Source organism: Hyla sarda, chromosome 3 (genome assembly GCF_029499605.1).
Source record: "Hyla sarda isolate aHylSar1 chromosome 3, aHylSar1.hap1, whole genome shotgun sequence".
In the NCBI taxonomy this organism is placed as follows: Eukaryota; Metazoa; Chordata; class Amphibia; order Anura; family Hylidae; genus Hyla; species Hyla sarda.
The window spans coordinates 349,760,514-349,780,916 of NC_079191.1; the positions used below are offsets into that span (position 1 = coordinate 349,760,514).

At 48.4% G+C, this 20,403-nt stretch overlaps 1 protein-coding gene across 5 annotated transcripts in view; it reads right to left on the minus strand.

Annotated features, from left to right (window-relative positions):
- SLC8A1 (solute carrier family 8 member A1) overlaps window positions 1–20,403 on the minus strand; it is a 568,703-nt gene that overhangs the window by 365,367 nt on the left and 182,933 nt on the right. For 2 of the 5 annotated variants that reach the window (XM_056567539.1, XM_056567534.1), the window contains exon 1: window positions 3,617–3,945. The exons of 1 other annotated variant lie outside the window; for it this stretch is intronic. The gene's annotated coding sequence lies outside the window, so the exon portion shown is untranslated. Of the gene's footprint in view, window positions 1–1,235; window positions 1,319–1,502; window positions 1,578–3,616; window positions 3,946–20,403 lie in introns of those variants that run through there. 2 more of the 5 variants (XM_056567537.1, XM_056567538.1) reach the window with 2 other exon arrangements.

Genomic DNA, 20,403 nt, shown 5'->3' on the forward strand with positions numbered 1-20,403 from the left:
AGCAATGCTTACTCACTAGCACACATGGCTTTTTCTACAGAAAATAGCTATTCGTAATATCTAGAATATAAATAAAAACAGCTAGAAAGATGGTGGCTAGATAGATAGATAGATGAATAGATAGATAGAAGCACCCCTATTGTGGGATCTGCAGTGTAACAGGGCTCAGTCCAGGCTTCTCCACGTGTGCTCCTCCATGTCACCCCATGGTTTTCTGCATTGAAAGGATTAGCTTGCAAGAACTGCATTGCTCAAGTACTATATAACACCGTGTCCTATAATAGTAGAACTATAGACTTAAACAATTTTCAGTCTAGTATTACTATGAATACATAATACTTTCCCCAATCCCTGGCATGCATGTAGGAAATGATCCACCCGGGCATTGCAAAATGTCGAAATGATGTGATAGGTATTCTACATTAGTGTAACAGTCAGAGAGAAGATACTATGGTGTAAGCAACAGCTGTGCCGGGGTATTGAGAAATCGGTTGTTTGGCACATGCAGAAATGAATGAATTCCACCTTGGTTACTGTGCTGGGATATTGGAAAATGAGGCAGCGTCCTGATGTGGGATGTAGTCAGTACAAGAGTCTGCAGCGAAAAAGGACAAACCAAGCTATACATACTACTATACAGTCTAATGGCTAACAGATGACCAGGAAACCCCCATAAAGACACTGGAATGCCCTGTCTGCTGTAGATGATCAGTGACCCCATATCTGCTGCACTGTCTACATCAGTGGTCTTCAACCTGCGGACCTCCAGATGTTGCAAAACTACAACTCCCAGCATGCCCGGACAGCCAACGGCTGTCCGGGCATGCTGGGAGTTGTAGTTTTGCAACATCTGGAGGTCCGCAGGTTGAACACCACTGGTCTACATGAATATAAGTGTAAGATGTGTATTTCTTCTCCCATTTAATGCCCATTATGATGAATTGTCAGCCGTCATAATAAAGTGACCCTTAGAAATATCCAAGCATCCAGTCCAAAAGTAAAGTATCTGTAGTGCACCACTACCATGGGTGACCCATATTTCATCAGAATATAACCTGGTGTGTATGGACAGATGAAGGCACACATAAGGAGCCTTACTTACCTAGTACGTAAAGATGGAACCTACACTATACCCCTCTGCAGCACACTATTTAGTACCGCAGATCACCCTGGCAAGCAACAGGTTAAGAGTTATAATAATGAAGAAGAAAAGAGTATTACTGAAAGCACAAGACCTGGCAGAAGTAAGGGATCCGCAGCTATATCAGCAGCCAGTCATCTGTTCCTCCTGAGCAAGTGACAAGACCTATGAGGCTCCAGTGTCCTCATTTGTCCATAGACATGCAGGCTGCAGCATGGAGGCTAATCCTATAGCATGCTGCCTGTCTCCTGCAGTACCCTCACAATACCTGCCAGACAGCATGACTAGAAATGACCAACTCAACCATGAGAAGAAGGGAGGGAGGAAGCAGGGACACATGTCTCTAGTCACAATAACCCACCTCAATCCACAGCAGACATGCACATTATCCCTCCAGGGAGCACACACACTCCTCACCTCCTCCTACTGAGGGACCAAAGCTACAAATCCATCTCTCCTACTGCAGGGGGGGAACTAACCCTTCCATTGCTGGGGGTGGGGACAACCAGCATCGCACTGCGGGCAACTGGCACCACAGGGGTTAACCATCCTGTCCCATGCATAGGGTGGTGGGACTACTATTAGTTACTGTATACTATATGTGCTAACTGAGCCTCTAGTCAGGTATACACAGCATGATACACTGAAAATAAAGACAATACAGATGGAGGTAATAAACAAAGGAAGAAAAAAGATCCCACTGGTTACAGTAGTAAGTGGCATATGAGATGCCCATTCTACCATAGAAAGGCAAGACTGGTGTCTCCATCACTCACTGACTACAGAGACATGACTGTAGCATTCTATTTCTGAAGATTTGTACAAATGTATCTGTAAACATAAACACACTAAAGACACCTTATATAGAGGAATCTACATGATACATAACATAGACATAATAGACATGTTATACATATATGGATAGATCGCTATAGCAGTGGTCTCCAACCTGCGGACCTCCAGATGTTGCAAAACTACAACTCCCAGCATGCCCGGACAGCCTATGGCTGTCCGGGCATGCTGGGAGTTATAGTTTTGCAACATCTGGAGGTCCGCAGGTTGGAGACCAGTGCACTATAGCATAATCTACAATACACATGAATAGAATATATATATATATATATATATATATATATATATATATTTATATATATATGTATATATATATATATATATATATATATATATATATATATATAAAATGTACAGTATAATATAATGTACAGTGTGATAGGCAGCTATGGAGGTTTTGCTCAGCAGTGATACACATGAATGGAATATATATACACACACACACATATATATATAATGTACCGTATAATATAATGTACAGTGTGATAGGCAGCTATGGAGGTTGTGCTCAGTGATACACATGAATAAAAAAAAATAATAATAATATATATATATATATATATAATATACAATGCTCAGCAGTCATACACATGAATAGAATATATGTGTGTGTGTGTATATATACATATATATATATATATATATATATATATATATATATATAATGCATCCTGTATAATATAATGTATAATATAATGTACAGGCAGCTATGGAGGTTGTGCTCAGGAGTCATACACATAAATAGAATATATATATATAATGTACAGTATAATATAATGTACAGGCAGCTATGGAGGTTGTGCTCAGGAGTCATACACATAAATAGAATATATATATATATGTACAGTATAATATAATGTCCAGGCAGCTATGGAGGTTGTGCTCAGCAGTCATACACATGAATAGAATATATATTGTACAGTATAATATAATGTATAATATAATGTCCAGGCATCTATGGAGGTTGTGCTCAGCAGTCATACACATGAATAGAATATATATATATATATATATATATATATATATATATATGTACAGTATAATATAATGTATAATAAAATGTATAATATAATGTCCAGGCATCTATGGAGGTTGTGCTCAGCAGTCATACACATGAATAGAATATATATATATATATATATATATGTACAGTATAATATAATGTATAATATAATGTATAATATAATGTCCAGGCATCTATGGAGGTTGTGCTCAGCAGTCATACACATGAATAGTATATATATATATATATATATATATATATATATATATATATATATGTACAGTATAATATAATGTATAATATAATGTCCAGGCATCTATGGAGGTTGTGCTCAGCAGTCATACACAGGAGCAGCACAGTACAATGTGCATTGCCTGAAAGTTAGGGGGATCCCAATGCTGCAGCAGCGTGCGGCACCGATGTATCAATGAGCCACACACACCTACCGGCCGGGCAAGGGCACGGGGGCCAGCTCCGGGCACAGTCAAGGGCACCACCAAGCCCCTTTTCCCTTTCATTAATGCAGCGGTAATCGTATTAGGTTTAATCTGCACAGTCGTCAGGAATATGACTGGCAGCACAGCACTATTCCACACATACAGCAGGGAGCATGGCATTACCTTGTGTACAGTCCAGGGTGTGTGCCACAGATGTGACAGCAGGAGCTTCCCTCACATCCACCTTTATATAGGTCCAGATCAGGAAGAAGCCGCCTTGACCAGAGGGGAAAGAGAGCGAATGGTTGCAGAGAATGCCATGCAGAGCCCGCAGCTAGAGAAGAGGAGGCAGCACACTCACACAGCACACTCACACTGCTGCAGCCCTCCTCATCCTCCTCCTCACACACTTTCCTCACGAGTAGTTGCTCTGCCTGTGTCCCCCTCCCTGTGCTTCTTTCCCCAGCTGTCTGGGCTGCTCGGGAATATTTTCCGATTTCCTCTGGATTGTGAGTGAGTGAGGGACTCAGGCTTTGCAGTGTGCATCATGGCTGGGAGCCAGCCCTCTTATCAACATCCAGACACTCCCACCCCATTGATCACATTTACACCATTACTCCAACTTCCAGTTCCCCTCACATTTCAGTAGTTTCACTAAAAGAAGAAAACTTACAGTCTCTTCTTCTTCCTACTGTGAGCAATAAGTCATTTCACATCTGCGTGAAAAACATTACGATGCCATTTAAAGGGACACTATAGATGGAGCCATGTCTGATTAAAGGAGAACTCCAGAATATAAAATTTGTCCCCCATACTGCCGGTGCAGTGCCGTAGAATGAAATTTGCCATAGAATGAAATGCTCCGCCTCCATCACATCCTATTGGCTCACACAAGTCACGTGACATATTTAACCGTCACGCATCGACGCGCACGGCAGTCTCAGTTCGGCTATCACAGGGAGAGGATCTCCTCTCCCTGTGATAGCTGAAGCTGCACGGAGCTCTCATGGCCTCTGTGGCCCGACTTTTAATGTTTTATTGTCACCCGCCGCCAGCGCGCTCGATCACCAGCGCTATCAGGATCCCTATGCCCGATAGCACTGTCATCTGCTTGCCTCCCCGCCCGCTGCTCTACCCCCGTCCCCTTCTAACTCTCAGGGAATGGGGAACAGAAAGTAGAGCAGCGAGCGCAGCTAAAGTAGTACTTTGTCACGTGACATGTGTGAGCCAATAGGATGTGATGGAGGCGGAGCATTTCATTCTATGGCAAATTTCATTCTACGGCACTGCACCGGAAGTAAAAAAAAAAATAAAGATGTACATACCATCCTCCGCTCCCCCGGGGGCTTCCGGTAGCCGGCTCCGGTCTCCGCCACGATCCACTTCCTGGTTGCCGGTGGTCGGCAAGTCATACTGCGCTCAGACAATCACCGTCCGCAGCGAAGTCCCGACTCGGCCGGCGTTAGGCTGAGCGGCAGTGTGACGCTTTCGGCCCCGGCTGCAGGTGCCGGTGTAGTGAAGAATTTTGTGTCCTGAAGCGTTCTCACACTGCCGCTCAGCCTATCGCCGGCCGAGTCAGGACTTCACTGCAGCCGGTAATTGGCTGAGCGCAGTATGACTCGCCAACCACCGGCAACCAGGAAATGGATCGCGGCAGAGACCGGAGCCGATTACCGGAGAACCCGGGGGAGCGGAGGAAGGTATGTACATCTTCATTTTTTTACTGCCGGCAGTATGGGGGACAATTTTTATATTCTGGAGTTCTCCTTTAATATGTCTTAAGAACAGGGACATAAAAAACACATACTCACCTAAGACTGATCCCTGACACTGAAGGGCACCGCTGCCAAGCACTTAGTACAGTGGTCCCTCAAGTTACAATACTAATTGGTTCCAGGACAACCATTGTATGTTGAAACCATTGTATATTGAGACCAGAACTCTATGGAAACCTGGTAATTGGTTCTGAAGCCACCAAAATGTCATCCAAAAATAGGAAAAAGTGAGGATTAAAGAAAAATAATAAGATAACTAATACAGATAAAGCAAATCCTTACATATAAAAGTAAGAAAGATCTGCTGGGAGCTGTAAATCACTGTCTATGTCAGTGTTTCCCAAGCAGGGAGCCTCCAGTTGTTGCAAAACTACAACTCCCAGCATGCCCGGACAGCCAAAGACCAAAGGCTGTACTGATCCTGAGTTATTTCCTGTATTATACTCCAGAGCTGTACTCACTATTCTGCTGGTGGAGTCACTGTGTACATACATTACATTACTTATCCTGTACTGATCCTGAGTTATATCCTGTATTATACTCCAGAACTGTACTCACTATTCTGCTGGTGAGGTCACTGTGTACATACATTACTTATCCTGTACTGATCCTGAGTTATTTCCTGTAGATCTTTTATTAAAAAATATAAAACATTACAAAAAGAATAAACATCACCATAACAATAATACAAACAACATACACCTGTATAATATATACAAAAATGAGTCCATATTAGTCCAAAAATGTCCAACCAAGTATCTTCTGGTCCAGCCTCATTCTCACCAAACACACCGCTATAATAACAACAACTACTAAACACTCTACAATAATAATAATACTTACAGTAATAATAATAACAATAATAACTAAAAACTGGTCCGGTTGCATTTCCCCACCCAAAATAATAAATATAATAAATATGTGTCAAACCACCAACAAACACCACAATAAGAAAAACCGAATATACAATGTTTTTTATATATCATTTTTTTTTTTTTTTTTTTTTTTTTTGGCCCTGAGCTGGTCCCGCATCCCATGCCCCCAGTACATGATAACAGACGTCCATGAACCAGTCCAGGATTTTTTATTTTTTTTTTAAATAAAAAGTCCCACACAGAATCCCCCCTCCCCCCATCTACCCACCACCCAACCTAACACTAAACCCCAGCACGACACAACCCCTAGAAAAAAAATACAATATATATATACATATATACACATATACATAAATGTACAAACAAAACAAATATATACAAAATAATACAAACCAAACAACAAACATCAATAAGGCTTTTCAATCACACAAACCCCTAAAGCTCAAGTTCAGTGCCTGCAAGCCCTATATCACCATATATCTACAGCACAAAACAAAAAGACTAATGTGCCAGCATCAGCCCACCACCAGGGGGAGACAACAGGCTAAGGCACTTTAAAGGCAGAGCCCCTCCACAGACGAGAGGCCCTGCCAGCACCCAGCCTCTCGTACTCCAGAGAACGCACCTTCACCAGGTCACCAAGAATGTTCCTAACCACCTCACCCACAGGGAGGATTTTACGCTGCGTCGACACTAAACACCGTGCGTTCCACGTGTAATACCTGACCACTGAGCTGACTAGGAATAAAGTGCACCGGTCCCAGCCTCCAAGGTTTCTGAATGCCCCATAGGCCCATTCCGCATAGGAGAGACTGGCCAGCCGAGGCCAACCAATGGAAGCGCCCACCCTGTTGTAAACCTCTGTGTTAAAGGGACAATGAAGCAGAAAATGCTCCATGCTTTCCAGCATGCCTCCACACTCTTCGCGGGGACATCCCCGGTCATCAGAGCTCCTGCACTTCAGATTGTCCCTCACACACAGTTTCCCATGGAAGCAGCGCCAAGTCAAGTCCCAAAACTTCAAGGGGATCCTGATAGAATTCAAAAGCTCTAATCCCACCTCCAGATCCCGACTTGGGCAGTCCTTGAGTGCCAATGGCCTCTGGAAATGAGAAGACAGGACCCTCTTGTCAAGGAATTTCCTCGACAGAGTCCTAATCTCCCACATCCCCAGACCCCACCGACGAATAACCTTCAGAACCGGGGTAGCATAAGCCGGGAGATGCCCGTGTGGTGTGCGAAGATCCTTCACTTGCCCTCCTGTCTCCCATTCCTGGAAGAAAGGCCGAAACCATCCCCTACAGGAGGATACCCACGGAGGAGCCCTCTCTGACCAGAGGTTTGCTATATTGGTCTTAAGAAAGGTATTCACTAGGAACACCACAGGGTTGACCATACACAACCCCCCTAGTCTCCTCGTACGGTAAGTAACCTCCCTCTTCACTAGGTTCAGTCTATTCCCCCATAACATTTGGAAGAACACACTGTAGACCCGGGTCCAGAGAGGTTCTGGCAACATGCATACACTGCCCAGATATATCAGCAAAGGGAGCAGGAAAGTTTTCATCAGGTTAACCCTTTCCCGGAGGGTCAAAGACCAACCCTTCCACTGATCTACCTTCTGAGCGGCGATCTTAAGCCTGCTGTCCCAGTTTTGTTTGGGGTAATCCCCTTGACCAAATTCGATGCCGAGGACTTTTGCGGATTCCTGGGGCTCTGGAAGGGCGTCCGGGAGATCAAAATCAGGATCTCCCCCTCCCAGCCAGAGACTCTCACACTTATCCTGATTGATCTTTGACCCGGATGCCTCCGAGTAGCGGTCCACCTCTGACATCACCCATCTGCCCTCCTCTTGTGAGGAGACAAACACGGTGACATCATCAGCGTACGCTACCACCCTCAGAGCCGGATCCGGCACCTCCAGGTCCATTCTCACCCCCGCCAACGGTCCACAACCAATCCCTCTAAGGAAAGGATCGATTGCAAACACGTACAGCAAAGGGCTCAAAGGACAACCCTGACGGACACCAGACCCAACCTCAAAAGAGCAGCCAATCCAACCATTCACAAGCGGGAAACTCTCTGCCCCTACATACAAGGTCTTAAGCCAATCAACAAACCCCCCTGGCAGGCCATATCTCAGAAGGACAGACCAGAGGTACTCATGGTTAACCCGATCAAACGCTTTTGCCTGATCCAAGGAAAGCAAGTACCCCTTCCAGTGGCCAGCCCTACCCTGCTCCACAGCCTCTCGGACACTGAGCACAGCACTGAATGTACTGCGGCCCGGAACAGAGCAATGCTGAGTCCCCGAAAGGAGCCGGGGTGCAAACTCCACCAGCCGATTAAACAGCACTTTTGCCAGAATCTTTCTGTCCGCATTGAGAAGCGCTATGGGACGCCAATTCTCAATGTGGGACGGGTCTTTACCCTTTGACAGGATGATCAGCGCTGACCTCCTCATTGACTTTGGCAGAGTGCCCGAGGATAGACACTCATTAAAAACCGCGGTCAAGAGGGGAACCAAAGTGTCCTTAAAGGTCTTATAGAACTCAGATGTTAAGCCATCCGGCCCGGGTGACTTCTTGAGGGCAAGCCCATCAATAGCCATCCTGACTTCCTCTTCCCGGATCATCTCTGTCAAAACGTCAAGAGAGGGGTCTACTCCTGGTTCAGGGACGGTTTCAGCCAAGAAAGCTGATACCTTATCTCGATCTAGATCCTTCCTTCCCAAGAGGTGCGAGTAGAAGGATCTGACGACCTCCAGGATCCCTGATCTGGACCTTTTCAAGGATCCCGTACTATCAATCAGTCCTGAGACTACTTTACTATTCACTGACATCTTGCAGTTTCTGTAAGGGTCGGGCGAGCGGTACTTCCCGTAATCCCTCTCAAAAACCAAAGATGCGTGCCTATCGTACTGGCACTTCATCAGCAAGGACTTCACTCTGGAGATATCATCACGACTACCTCCAGTCGAGACAAGGTTCTCAAGTTTCTTCCTCAGGCCCTGGTACAAACGGTACCTGTTTAGGCTTCTGAGGCCCGAGAGCTGGCGGAAGAATCTCGCAACCCTTTCCTTGAAGATCTCCCACCACTCTGACTTACTGTTACAAAGGCCCAGCAATGGTACCTGGCTCTGAAGAAAATCCTCAAAGGACTGTCTTATCTCCGCTTCTTCCAAGAGAGACGAATTCAGCTTCCAATAGCCTCTGCCCATCCGGGGGGTCTCTGTGACATTCAGAGAAAACAAAATTAAACAGTGATCGGAGAACTCCACCTCAACAACAGACACTGCTGAAGAGACGGCTTCCTCCTTTAAATAAAACCTGTCTATTCTAGACCTACAACTACCCCTATGATAGGTGAATCCCGCGTGGCCTGGGGTGTGCCGGATGTGGACATCCACCAGGCGAGCCTCACTCGCTATGCTATTAAGGGCGACGCTATCATAAGTCAGCTTGTCTCTGGCACCTCCCCTGTCTTGGGGCCTCGTGACAGCATTAAAGTCCCCTCCAAAGACCACCTGCCGACTTGTAAAAAGATAGGGCTTGATCCTCATAAAGAGACACTTCCGGTCCCACTTAGACTGTGGGCCGTAGATGTTAATAAGGCGAAGTTCTTGTCCCCTCATGAGGACATCTAAGATCAGGCACCTCCCCATTTCTAACTCGATAACCCGTCGGCATTCTACCGCTGCGGTAAAAAGGACCGCCACTCCGCTATACGGCTCGGCCCCAAGAGACCAGTAGGAGGGCCCATTCCTCCACTCTCTTTTAGCCTTGTAGATAGATGACATGTCTGTTAGCCTGGTCTCCTGCAAAAATAAAATATCAGCATTAATATGGGCAAAAAAATCATAGGCAGCAAATCGAGCCGTATCTGACTTAATGCTGGCGACATTAATGGACGCCAGCGTCAATGGAGAGGGTGCCGCCATCAAGGGTGATTGAGTTAAACAGCTTTCTTTTTCCCACTCCCCTTCTCACCCTCCACATCAGAAGAACTCTTCACCCTCTTTAGAGAAATAGAAGTGTCCATCTCACCAGACGTCGTTTTACTTTCCTCGTTTCCGGATTCCAGGCCAGTCCCTTCCCCCGAGGACATAACCTCCCCAGGGGAAGAGGACTCGGCGCCCCCTGGAAGCTCCTCTGCCACCTCCCCCTCATCCTCCCCTTCCGAAGAAGAGGAGGAGATGTCCCTGAGGGGTCGGAATCGATTGGAAAGGCCAACCAGAGGGGAGTCAGTTTTGCCTTCCTGTGGCACCTGGACCAGGGTGGGAGAAGATCTTAAATCTCCCTTTTTTTTCCTACTTGTACCCCGCTTTCGTGTCTCCTTCTGCCATCCCCCATCATCCTCCTCCACGCTATCTGAGGAGATGGCACCTTCCTCATTCTGGATCCTCCTGACCTCCTCATTCAGCTCGCCATCCCTCAGGGTCTCAGCAGCAAGGTTGGCCTCTGGGACAGAATGAGAGGTTGTCCCGGTAACCCGGGCTTTCCCCATCACCCTATCCCTTTGGCGTTTATCAAGACGTCTTAGTTGGGCTGGTGTCTTTTTCTTGCTGTTCCTCACTGACCCCTCAGTTCCTCCACCCCTGCTAGTCCCCCCCCCAGCAGATTCCGGCTCGTGATCTTCACCCGCTGGGGACAAGACTGCATTAGCGAAAGAACGAGGACAACGACTGAATGGGTGACCTAAGTCACCACACAGGTGACACCTAATCTCTGCACAAGATGCGGCAAGATGGCCTACACCCCCACACAAGGCACATTTCTGCACCGTACAGTTTGCACTGAAGTGTGTGGGGTCACCACATCTGTGACAGAGCTTCGGCTGACCCCGGTAGAAAATCTGGATACGATCCCTACCGAGAAAGGCAGAGGATGGAATATGGGTAACTGTATTTCCTGAACGTTTAAGTTTTACCAAAAACGTCCAGGCTCCTGACCAGATGCCAAACTCGTCCCTGTTCTTCTGTGGGACCCCCATTACCTCGCCATACCGTCCTAACCAGGTGATGATGTCAACACAAGAGAGTGATTCGTTACGGGTCAAAACGGTCACTCTCTTGATTTCGTTTTGGCGAGACAATGTCTGTATGGCAAAGTCTCGCCAGCCGGGCTCATTCTTTACCAATTCATAATTCGACCAGAAAAGCTCAAGCCCCTCCGACCGAACAAAACTGATATCAAATTCAGGAGTACCGTAGGGATGTATCAAGGCGAAGATATCAACTGCCTTGAAGCCCATCTTTAGCAAGAGCTCAACCACTTTCGTCCTTGAAGGACACATATCTTCGCCCTGCCACCGAAGACGGACTACATTCCTACGGTTACTACCTGCCCCGGCTGTTGGGAGGGACCACACAGTATCGCCCCCTCTTTCCTCTCGGAAGGCAGAGAGACCGTGTCTCTCTATCCAGAAGGACAGATCAACTGCTCTACCCTCTACATTAATCGACCTTTCCCCCTTTTTCAGAGCCTCCAGGAGACGTCGCTGCAATAAACCGTCCCTAGAGTCAGGAGACGAGGAAAGTATTCTACTTCCCCCAGCAGTGACATTGGCATAACTCCTATGGTCTGTCACCACTGGGGGGGCAACCGGACCAGACCCTGCACCTACACCACTGCCGATGACAACATCCCCACCACCCCCAATGACAACATTAGCACCAACTCCAATAACATGGTCACCACCTCCCCCAAAAACACCTTCCCCAGTAACATCAATCTCCATCCTCTCCCCAGTCATACATCCCCCAACCCCATTTACCCCATCACTCACACTGGCTGGACCAGCAACAGGTAAACCGGCAAATGATGATGGTGATGTTGATACATTTTCATTCCGTTTTGCCTCGGCATCACGGGGCACTAGAGCTGGGACAACCTCCGCTGGCCCTTTAAGGGACCGGGCAGCATGCTTACCCAGTCTAGAGGAGGCCCCAGCCCTGTTCTTATTAGTGCCCTCCGCCTCATCAGCAATTTCTCCAGTCTTATCAGGGCGCCGCTGATCAATGGGATCAGCGGCGCCAATACAAAATAAGATTTGTTCTTTTCTTTTGGGAGCGTCTGCTACATCTGTAGTCACCGCGACTACCTCAGGCACTGAATCACCCCCCCCTCCCACAGGGGAGCGAACTACAGCCCCGGAGTCTGCCTCTATGCCCACTGCTGGGCTGCCCTCACTGTCCGGCCTTGCGGCCAGTGCCTTCTCTACTCCATCCCTGCTACTGCAAACAGGCATGGAGTTTTGCGCCCTTTTAGTACCTGTACTCTCCCCGCTCCTTTGCACCGAGTCCACCACAGAACACGGGCTGGGCTGGGTAACGGGGCTTGCACAATGAGCTGACCCTGCGGCCGACTCAGGGTTTACAGGGAGGGGGGTGTAGATGTAACTCACCACTTCTTGCTGCTTTGGCTTGGTCTTCTTTTTCTTACCCCCTGGTGCCTCATCTGGCAGCTCATCTCCGAACACCAGATTCTGAGGACACACTGGGGATTCCAGCATACGTATCTGGGCCATTAGCGCCCCTCCCTGGTAGCTGTTGTCACTGTCTTCCCCTGAGTCGGCAGGTGATACTGCTGGCTGCTGTGCAGGGGGCCCACTGTACGGGGCCTGCTGCTGTTGCGACAGGCCACCAGGTGGATCTGGCTGTTGTTCTCCCTCTATCTCCTCCTCATCATCCACCTGGCTCTCAGGTTGCAGCCCCATCAACCTTCTCTGTTTCTTTTCATCCATATCTCTGAAACGCTCTTGATTTTTCAGCTTTTCTTTAAATGGTCCACTCATCTCCAGCAATTCCTCCTTTCTTTCCTCCAAAGCATTTATTTCAGCCATCAGACCTTTTATCTGTGCCTGGACTTCAGGCTTCTTCTTCTTTGGGGTAACCTCCAGCCTAGAACGGACATGACGAAGTTCCTCCTGAAGCCTCCTCACAGCTTTCCTGGCGTCTTCATACTCACGGAGGTGACTTACGACCCGGGTAGTATAGGTGGAAATAGACTCCCGGGTCCTCAGCATTCCCCAGCCTTCCTCACTGAGGTCGGCTTCACCTCCGTGAGTACTCTGCCTTCCTCCAGATGACCTTGGCTTTCTGCTGGCAGCACCCAGCTTTCCCAAATTGTGATCCTCGTTTCCAGAAACCTTTCGGCCTCTTGCCTCTGTGGGGGGTGTTGGAGTGACATTGTTGCGACTCCGGGTGGATCGCCTAACCCCCAGATCTTCTGATGTACAGGCCACTTGCTGGCCTCTCCTGCCTCCCTGCGGCCTACTCCGGGAGGCAGAAGCCTGGGCCTCGCCTCCCTCACTCATCCCTGGAAACCCACTCCCTCCCTGGGGAGGAGAAAGCAGGTCCCAGGTGGAACAGGTGGTAATTCCCTGGAGCTCAGGAGGCACAGCAGACACTACACAGCTGAACTGAAGCAGAACCACACCCGCAACTGATTGGCTCCCACTCCAGAGCTGTACTCACTATTCTGCTGGTGAGGTCACTGTGTACATACATTACATTACTTATCCTGTACTGTTCCAGAGTTATATTCAGTATTATACTCCAGAGCTGCATTCACTATTCTGCTGGTGAGGTCACTGTGTACATACATTACTTATCCTGTACTGATCCTGAGTTATATCCTGTATTATACTCCAGAACTGTACTCACTATTCTGCTGGTGAGGTCACTGTGTACATACATTACATTACTTATCCTGTACTGATCCTGAGTTATATTCTACATTATACCCCAGAGCTGCACTCACTATTCTGCTGGTGGGGTCACTGTGTACATACATTACATTACTTATCCTGTACTGATCCTGAGTTATATCCTGTATTATACCCCAGAACTGTACTCACTATTCTGCTGGTGGGGTCAGTGCGTACATATATTACATTACTTACCATGTACTAAACCTGAGTTATATCCTATATTATACTCCAGAACTGAACTCACTATTCTGCTGGTGGGGTCATTGTGTACATACATTACTTATCCTGTACTGATCCTGAGTTATATCCTGTAAATCTTTTATAAAAATTTTAAACATAACAATAAATAAGTACAAAACATCAACATACCATATCTGACAGAACATATCAATATAATGAATCATAAAACAAACACCATAGCATAAAATACAACACTGGTCCACCCCACACTCATTTCTCCACACAAACAAATATATACAATATTTACAAGACATTCTCCTATAATACCCATAACATACTAATAAACTATATACACTAATATTAAATGTGAATTCCCTGGCCCAGTTGCAATACCAAAAAAACTAATAATTAATCAAAACCCAATACCAAATGTCACGATGCCGGCTGGCAGGTAGTGGATCCTCTGTGCCAGAGAGGGATTGGCGTGGACCGTGCTAGTGGACCGGTTCTAAGCCACTACTGGTTTTCACCAGAGCCCGCCGCAAAGCGGGATGGTCTTGCTGCGGCGGTAGTGACCAGGTCGTATCCACTAGCAACGGCTCACCTCTCTGGCTGCTGAAGATAGGCGCGGTACAAGGGAGTAGGCAAAAGCAAGGTCGGACGTAGCAGAAGGTCGGGGCAGGCAGCAAGGATCGTAGTCAGGGGCAACGGCAGAAGGTCTGGAAACACAGGCAAGGAACACACAAGGAACGCTTTCACTGGCACTAAGGCAACAAGATCCGGCAAGGGAGTGCAGGGGAAGTGAGGTGATATAGGGAAGTGCACAGGTGCAAACACTAATTGGAACCACTGCGCCAATCAGCGGCGCAGTGGCCCTTTAAATCGCAAAGACCCGGCGCGCGCGCGCCCTAGGGAGCGGGGCCGCGCGCGCCGGGACAGAACTGACGGAGAGCGGGTCAGGTACGGGAGCCGGGGTGCGCATCGCGAGCGGGCGCTACCCGCATCGCGGATCGCATCCCGGCCGGAGACAGTATCGCAGCGCCCCGGGTCCGTGGAACCGACCGGAGCGCTGCAGTGAGGAAGGTGTAGCGAGCGCTCCGGGGAGGAGCGGGGACCCGGAGCGCTCGGCGTAACAGTACCCCCCCCCTTGGGTCTCCCCCTCTTCTTGGAACCTGAGAACCTGAGGATCAGACTTTTGTCCAGGATATTGTCCTCAGGTTCCCAGGACCTCTCTTCTGGACCACAACCCTCCCAATCCACTAAAAAGAAGGTTTTCCCTCTGACCTTTTTAGATGCTAGAATTTCTTTGACGGAGAAGATGTCCGAGGAGCCGGAAACAGGAGTGGGAGGAACAGATTTGGGAGAAAAACGGTTGAGGATGAGTGGTTTGAGAAGAGAGACGTGAAAGGCATTAGGGATACGAAGAGAGGGAGGAAGAAGAAGTTTATAAGAGACAGGATTAATTTGACACAAAATTTTGAAAGGACCAAGATAGCGTGGTCCCAACTTGTAGCTAGGGACACGGAAGCGGACATATTTAGCGGAGAGCCATACCTTGTCTCCAGGGGAAAAAACGGGGGGAGCTCTTCTTTTCTTATCCGCGAACTTCTTCATGCGTGATGAAGCCTGTAAGAGAGAATTTTGGGTCTCTCTCCATATGATGGAAAGGTCACGAGAAATTTCATCCACAGCGGGCAGACCAGAGGGCAAGGGAGTAGGGAGGGGAGGAAGAGGGTGACGGCCGTACACCACGAAAAATGGGGATTTGGAGGAAGACTCAGAGACCCTGAAGTTATACGAGAATTCGGCCCATGGGAGGAGATCTGCCCAGTCATCCTGGCGGGAGGAAACAAAATGTCGCAAATAATCACCCAAGATCTGGTTAATCCTTTCTACTTGTCCATTGGACTGGGGATGATATGCAGAAGAAAAATTTAGTTTAATCTTGAGTTGTTTACAGAGAGCCCTCCAGAATTTAGACACGAATTGGACGCCTCTATCCGAGACAATCTGCGTAGGCAACCCGTGAAGACGAAAAATGTGTACAAAAAATTGTTTAGCCAACTGAGGCGCAGAAGGAAGACCAGGAAGAGGGATGAAATGTGCCATTTTGGAGAATCGATCAACGACCACCCAAATAACAGTGTTGCCACAGGAAGGGGGTAAATCAGTAATAAAATCCATACCAATCAGAGACCAAGGCTGTTCGGGGACAGGCAGAGGATGAAGAAAACCAGCGGGCTTCTGACGAGGAGTCTTATCCCGGGCACAGATAGTGCAGGCTCGCACAAAGTCCACAACATCCGTCTCCAGAGTCGGCCACCAATAGAAGCGGGAGATGAGTTGCACAGATTTCTTGATACCCGCATGACCTGCGAGATGGGAGGAGTGACCCCATTTGAGGATTCCGAGGCGTTGGCGAGGAGAAACAAAGGTCTTTCCTGGAGGAGTCTGCCTGATGGAGGCAGGAGAAGTGGAGATCAGGCAGTCAGGTGGAATGATGTGTTGCGGAGAGAGTTCAACTTCTGAGGCATCCGAGGAACGAGAGAGAGCATCGGCCCTAATGTTCTTATCGGCAGGACGAAAGTGAATCTCAAAATTAAATCGGGCAAAGAACAGAGACCACCGGGCCTGGCGAGGATTCAGCCGTTGGGCAGACTGGAGGTAGGAGAGGTTCTTGTGGTCGGTGTAGATAATAACAGGAGAACTTGATCCCTCCAGCAGATGCCTCCATTCCTCAAGTGCTAATTTAATGGCTAGAAGCTCTCGATCCCCGATGGAGTAGTTCCTCTCCGCTGGAGAGAAGGTCCTAGAGAAAAAACCACAAGTGACAGCATGCCCGGAAGAATTTTTTTGTAGAAGAACAGCTCCAGCTCCCACTGAGGAGGCATCAACCTCCAATAGGAAGGGTTTGGAAGGGTCAGGTCTGGAGAGGACGGGAGCCGAAGAAAAGGCAGACTTGAGTCGTTTAAAGGCGTCTTCTGCTTGAGGGGGCCAGGACTTGGGATCAGCATTTTTTTTGGTTAAAGCCACGATAGGAGCCACAATGGTAGAAAAATGTGGAATAAATTGCCTGTAATAATTGGCGAACCCCAAAAAGCGTTGGATAGCACGGAGTCCGGAGGGGCGTGGCCAATCTAAGACGGCAGAGAGTTTGTCTGGATCCATCTGTAGTCCCTGGCCAGAGACCAAATATCCTAGAAAAGGAAGAGATTGGCATTCAAACAGACATTTCTCAATTTTGGCATAGAGTTGGTTGTCACGAAGTCTCTGAAGAACCATACGGACATGCTGGCGGTGTTCTTCTAGATTGGCAGAAAAAATTAGGATATCGTCCAGATATACAACAACACAGGAGTATAACAGATCACGAAAAATTTCATTGACAAAGTCTTGGAAGACGGCAGGGGCGTTGCACAGTCCAAAGGGCATGACCAGATACTCAAAGTGTCCATCTCTGGTGTTAAATGCCGTTTTCCACTCGTCCCCCTCTCTGATGCGGATGAGGTTATAGGCGCCTCTTAAGTCCAATTTAGTGAAGATGTGGGCACCTTGGAGGCGATCAAAGAGTTCAGAGATGAGGGGTAAGGGGTAGCGGTTCTTAACCGTGATTTTATTAAGACCGCGGTAGTCAATGCATGGACGTAGGGAGCCATCTTTTTTGGACACAAAGAAAAATCCGGCTCCGGCAGGAGAGGAGGATTTACGGATAAAGCCCTTTTTTAGATTCTCCTGGACGTATTCGGACATGGCAAGAGTCTCTGGGGCAGAGAGAGGATAAATTCTGCCCCGGGGTGGAGTAGTGCCCGGGAGGAGGTCGATAGGGCAATCATAAGGCCTGTGAGGAGGTAGAGTCTCAGCTTGTTTTTTGCAGAAAACATCCGCGAAGTCCATATAGGCCTTAGGGAGACCGGTTACTGGAGGAACCACAGAGTTACGGCAAGGGTTACTGGGAACCGGTTTTAGACAGTTCTTGGAACAAAAGGACCCCCAACTCTTGATCTCCCCAGTGGACCAATCCAGGGTAGGGGAATGAAGTTGAAGCCAGGGAAGTCCAAGGAGAATTTCCGAGGTGCAATTGGGGAGGACCAAAAGTTCAATCCTCTCATGATGAGATCCGATGCTCATAAGAAGGGGCTCCGTGCGGAAACGTATAGTACAGTCCAATCTTTCATTATTTACACAATTGATGTAGAGGGGTCTGGCGAGACTGGTCACCGGGATGTTGAACTTGTTGACGAGGGAGGCCAAAATAAAATTTCCTGCAGATCCAGAGTCCAAGAAGGCCACTGTAGAGAAGGAGAAGGCAGAGGCAGACATCCGCACAGGCACAGTAAGACGTGGAGCAGCAGAGTAGACATCAAGGACTGTCTCACCTTTGTGCGGAGTCAGCGTACGTCTTTCCAGGCGGGGAGGACGGATAGGACAATCTCTCAGGAAGTGTTCGGTACTAGCACAGTACAGGCAGAGGTTCTCCATACGGCGTCGTGTCCTCTCTTGAGGTGTCAGGCGAGACCGGTCGACCTGCATAGCCTCCACGGCGGGAGGCACAGGAACAGATTGCAGGGGACCAGAGGAGAGAGGAGCCGAGGAGGAGAAACGCCTCGTGCGAACAGAGTCCATATCTTGGCGGAGTTCCTGACGCCTTTCGGAAAAACGCATGTCAATGCGAGTGGCTAGGTGAATAAGTTCATGTAGATTAGCAGGAATTTCTCGTGCGGCCAGAACATCTTTAATGTTGCTGGATAGGCCTTTTTTGAAGGTCGCGCAGAGGGCCTCATTATTCCAGGACAATTCTGAAGCAAGAGTACGGAATTGTACAGCATACTCGCCAACGGAAGAATTACCCTGGACCAGGTTCAACAGGGCAGTCTCAGCAGAAGAGGCTCGGGCAGGTTCCTCAAAGACACTTCGGATTTCCGAGAAGAAGGAGTGTACAGAGGCAGTGACGGGGTCATTGCGGTCCCAGAGCGGTGTGGCCCATGACAGGGCTTTTCCGGACAGAAGGCTGACTACGAAAGCCACCTTAGACCTTTCAGTGGGAAACAGGTCCGACATCATCTCCAGATGCAGAGAACATTGGGAAAGAAAGCCACGGCAAAACTTAGAGTCCCCATCAAATTTATCCGGCAAGGATAAGCGTATCCCAGGAGCGGCCACTCGCTGCGGAGGAGGTGCAGGAGCTGGCGGAGGAGATGACTGCTGAAGCTGTGGTAGTAACTGTTGTAGCATAACGGTCAGTTGAGACAGCTGTTGGCCTTGTTGCGCTATCTGTTGTGACTGCTGGGCGACCACCGTGGTGAGGTCAGCGACAACTGGCAGAGGAACTTCAGTGGGATCCATGGCCGGATCTACTGTCACGATGCCGGCTGGCAGGTAGTGGATCCTCTGTGCCAGAGAGGGATTGGCGTGGACCGTGCTAGTGGACCGGTTCTAAGCCACTACTGGTTTTCATCAGAGCCCGCCGCAAAGCGGGATGGTCTTGCTGCGGCGGTAGTGACCAGGTCGTATCCACTAGCAACGGCTCACCTCTCTGGCTGCTGAAGATAGGCGCGGTACAAGGGAGTAGGCAAAAGCAAGGTCGGACGTAGCAGAAGGTCGGGGCAGGCAGCAAGGATCGTAGTCAGGGGCAACGGCAGAAGGTCTGGAATCACAGGCAAGGAACACACAAGGAACGCTTTCACTGGCACTAAGGCAACAAGATCCGGCAAGGGAGTGCAGGGGAAGTGAGGTGATATAGGGAAGTGCACAGGTGCAAACACTAATTGGAACCACTGCGCCAATCAGCGGCGCAGTGGCCCTTTAAATCGCAAAGACCCGGCGCGCGCGCGCCCTAGGGAGCGGGGCCGCGCGCGCCGGGACAGAACTGACGGAGAGCGGGTCAGGTACGGGAGCCGGGGTGCGCATCGCGAGCGGGCGCTACCCGCATCGCGGATCGCATCCCGGCCGGAGACAGTATCGCAGCGCCCCGGGTCCGTGGAACCGACCGGAGCGCTGCAGTGAGGAAGGTGTAGCGAGCGCTCCGGGGAGGAGCGGGGACCCGGAGCGCTCGGCGTAACACCAAAATTAATAATAACAACAACAACAATAATAATAATAATATATACAAAAAAATAATACAAACCAACAGAAACCAAATAACACCATTTTTTATTTTTTTTGCCCTGAGCTGGTCCCACATCCCATGCTCCCAGTACATGTTACTAGATGTCCATGAACCTGTCCAGGATTTTCTGTATATATAAAAGTGTCATAGAACCGCCCTTCCCCCTTTAACCCACCACCAATCTAAACAAAACCCAAACCCCAGGTGGCATCACACAATATATACAGTACATAAAATATACACAGACTAACAATATATACAGTACATAAGTATACATTACAACAATAAATACCATAACAAATACATATAACACTAAAAACC